Genomic DNA, 3964 nt, shown 5'->3' with positions numbered 1-3964 from the left:
CTGTGGTTAGTCCTGGTCTGTGGGTCGACAACTTCCTTTGTCATTGCAAAGTCTGCCAGCATGAACTCAAGTGGACAAGGTTCTATGTCCCCAACCTCTGCACTACCTACTGGTAAGCATCAAACAAAATTTATCTGGGAATTCAAAGTGTGTGTGTGTGTGTGTGTGTGTGTGTGTGTGTGTGTGTGTGTGTGTGTGATAGTCTGTTTTCCACAGCTATAGCAAAATATATAAGGATGGTACTTTGTAGCATGTGTATTTACCTCACAGTTTTAGAAGTCAAACATTCAAGATCAGGTTTTCTCATTGACACAGCTTCTGGTGAGGGCCTCCTTGGCTATTACATGGTGACAGAAGCATGTTTGAGAGTAGCCATGAGGTGACAGGAAAGCCAGAGAGTGGTGAATGCTGCAGAGTCCATTTCTGTTGCTCTGCTCTGAGGGATAACTCAGTTTCCTTGAAAACTACCTTAATCCCACTCAAGGGCAGCTCCCTAGTGATTTAACCAGCTCTCACTAGGCCCTACCCTCTTGTCATCAGCACACTGGGAGCCAAGCTTCCTGCACTCAAATCTTTGGGGAATGCACTAAGATCCTACACAAACCACAACAGCAGGATTAGGGGGGCGTGGCAGCTTGAGGGATAAATGTCTCTCATAGGCTCATGTATTTAAAACTTGGTCCCCAGTTGGTGACGCTGTTTGGGGGGCTTATGGAACCTTTAGGAGTTGGAGCCTACTGGAGGAATTACATCACTAGGGATGGCTTTGAGGGTTTATGGCCTCACTTCATTTCCTCTTCACTCTATTTTGCTTCCTTTATGTGGTTGAAAATGTGATCAGCCAGCTTCCTGCTCCTGCTGCCCGTTGCCATGCCCTCCCACCAACAATAGACTCCATATCTCTGGAAATAAATGCCAAGATAAACTCTTTTTTTTTTTTTTTTTTTTTTTGGTTTTGGCTTTTGGTTGTGGTATTTTATCACAGCAACAGAAAGGTGATAGGTGCAGGGGTCTCAGGCTCCATTCCTTTCCCTCCTCACTCTCACTATCCATACCTGCTCTCTTCCATGGAAGCAGAGGCCTTTGTGGTTCTCGCCTCCCTGACAATGCAGGGCTGTGATCTGGCCCTTGAGGAGGATTAGTTGTTCAGGTGATGCTGGAGGGAGCGGGACAGAAGTGAAGGGGAACGGCCCTCAGACTCAGGTGGACTTCTGAGGAAGCTGCATAGGCCATTTGCCATCTGTCCTTGGAGGATGGCATGTCGCATGCCTGGCTGGCCTGGTCTGACCCCTTGTTCTGTGCTTCTCGCAGACTGGAAATGTCTCTTGACACTCTGGAGGCCCTGGTCAGTTGAGCGAGGCCATGCTAGTAGCCTTCTGTGTCTCTGCTTCATCTCACAGGTGGGTGTGAGTGGCCTTTCATATCCAGCTCAAGTTGAACAGAACACTCCATTCTTGGATTGTCTTCTGCTGAAATGTCTTCCACGCTAAGGTGGAAGCCTTCCAAATAGGAAGACCACATTGTCCCCGAATGAGAGGACACACTGGCTGCTGTTATTCCTTACAGACACCCCAGGCAGCTTTTCAAGGGGCTCTTCTGAGGAGAATGGGGTTTTGTGTCTCTCAGTGTCAGCTTCAGTCAGCGGCTTAGCTGGCATAGGCCTGCGGTTTGACCCCACTGTGGCCTTGAGACTTCTAGCAAACTGGGTTAGGATGTGTGCTTTGGGGATTCAGGAGAGTGGAGCCTTGTCTGTTTCAGGAGTGAGTATGTTTCTTTCCCTCTGTGAGGTCAGTTGTTTGAGGCTGGCTTTGTGGGATGTAAGATGAATCTTCATCCATTGTACCTCACCGTCTCCTGTTGTTCCATCATGGTGAGAAAACTCCTGGCCACCGTGATTATGGAATGAGACAATGCTTTTGTTCTTTGAGAAGAATAGGGCTGTCCACAATCAGGATGCATTATTTTGGGTTCATGGCCATGAGACTAATGTACTCATGAGTTCTCATCACACTTGGTTCAGAACCATCTATCCATTTATCCACCCATCCATCTATCATTCACCCTTCAATCCATTCATCTTTGTAGCCACCTGTGCATGCATGTATCCATCCATATATGTTCACTCACCCATTCATCATCTATCCATACATATGCATCATCCACCACTCGATGCATGTATGCATTTATCTTTATCCATCATCCATGTATGCACCCATTTATTCAGTCACCCACCTATCCATCTATCTATCCATGCATCCATCCATCCATGCATGAATCCATCCATCATGTATGTATCTACTTGTCTCTTCATCCACCAGTCCATCTCTGCATACATTCATATATCCTTCCCTCCGTCCTCCATGCATCTATCCATGCATACATTCATCCACTCACCCACTCATCCAAGACAATGTCTTAAGCACAACTACAAAGGGGCTATTAGAGGAAGATATCTTTCCACTCAGTCTCTGGAAGAGACCAGATGGGTTCTCATATGCCATTACATGCTACTTTCATGGCCTTTGAAGGAATATGAAGCATCACTAAGACAAGTCCAGCTCAGAGAAGTCAGCAGCTGGACCACGGAAGGAAAAGGGGGTTGACCTTCTGGGCTCACCCCTCCAAAGAGAGCTTCCGAGTTCACTGTGGAAACTTTGCCCAACTTAATGAGAGCAGCAAACAAAGTTGTGGGGCTGAGTGACTGCTATGCATTGTTTAGTCTCTTTCATTAATTCCTGCTGCCATTCGGGATGCGGGGATGAACAATAGCAGAGGCCTGTACAGATCAATACCAGATTGCTGATACTGCCTATCTGTTCTTGGAACAGATTAGTTGATAAATGGCATGGGCCATATGTTTTGACAGGTGTGCACCGTACTGCCTGGACCACGCTGGTTTTGTGGAGCTCCATCCCAGGAAACAAAGAAAGCAGATAGAATATTTCCTTTTGGTTCAAACCCCATAGAAAAATGGTTGATTTTGTGCTATAGACAATAGATTTCTAGCAAGAGATACAGCTATGAAGAGAGAGGATGGGATGGACTGCGCCCTGTGGGTTGGGTTTCAGGTGTGAATCTGGGCTTCGTCAGGGGAGAGCAGGAGGAGGTTAATTTTGAAATCAGAAAACTGGGTGACTGATTTATAGGAGGCAAAGCTTCTGGAACCCTGATTACTGGAGCCCAGGGGGAGTCTGGAAGACACAGAGCAGCAGAGGATAGAGACAGCATGGATGGGCCTTTGTGCAAGGAGTGAGAGATATCCAGGTAGATGTACAAGGCTGGGAGTCCAGGGCCTCTCCAATTCCCAAATACATTTAGCGTGGTAGATGTTTGTGACTTCATTAAGCCACCTCTCTTTTTATTGTTTGGTGTCTACCTGTCTGAGATGCCCTGCGAAGTGGTCACACATGTAGCCCAGGACCACTAGATACTATGTCCTATAATTTTTTTAAATTTATTTTTATTTTTTGAGACAGGGTTTCTCTGTGTAGCCTTGGCTGTCCTGAAACTCACTCTGTAGACCAGGCTAGCCTTGAACTCACAGAGATCCACTTGCTTGCCTCTGCCTCCTGAGTGCCGGGATAAAAGGTGTGTGCCACCACCACCTGGCGATGTCCTTTTTAGTGTTGAGCTTTAGTGTTGGCCAGGTTTCAGTTGATGTATGTCCCTCCCTTCTCATTCTTCACGGACTCTGGCAGCTAGAATGGGGTTAGCTAGCATGGGGCTAGCCACCCATGTGATGGTGCATGAAAAGCGAGAAAAGGCATCTAAGGGGCTTCCGGGGTCAACAACCAGGGCAGGGTAGGAGCAGGGTAAGCAGTGACAACCAGAAAGTCAGATCTGCTCCTAGCCTCCATGATTGTGGCCTGTGGAAGTCGCGAGTGCTCAGAGCACCCCAGGAATGCAAATATATTCTGTGTATTTGGGGACATTATGGAAACCAAAGCCTTTCCACGGAGTGACA

The 3964-nt window shown here is 47.2% G+C and overlaps 1 long non-coding RNA gene across 1 annotated transcript in view; it reads left to right on the top strand.

The window, feature by feature from the left end:
* Nucleotides 1–1310: 1310 nt before the first annotated feature.
* The window catches only part of LOC128125462 (uncharacterized), a 6478-nt gene continuing 3824 nt past the window's right edge, over nt 1311–3964 (top strand). Inside the window, exon 1 of the long non-coding RNA XR_008223166.1 lies at nt 1311–1400. This is a non-coding gene — a long non-coding RNA (uncharacterized LOC128125462). The remainder of the gene's footprint in view (nt 1401–3964) is intronic.

This window comes from Peromyscus californicus, unplaced genomic scaffold (assembly GCF_007827085.1).
Source record: "Peromyscus californicus insignis strain IS unplaced genomic scaffold, ASM782708v3 Scaffold_4__1_contigs__length_199733344, whole genome shotgun sequence".
NCBI lineage: Eukaryota > Metazoa > Chordata > Mammalia > Rodentia > Cricetidae > Peromyscus > Peromyscus californicus.
This window is presented reverse-complemented; position numbering and strand designations above follow the sequence as displayed.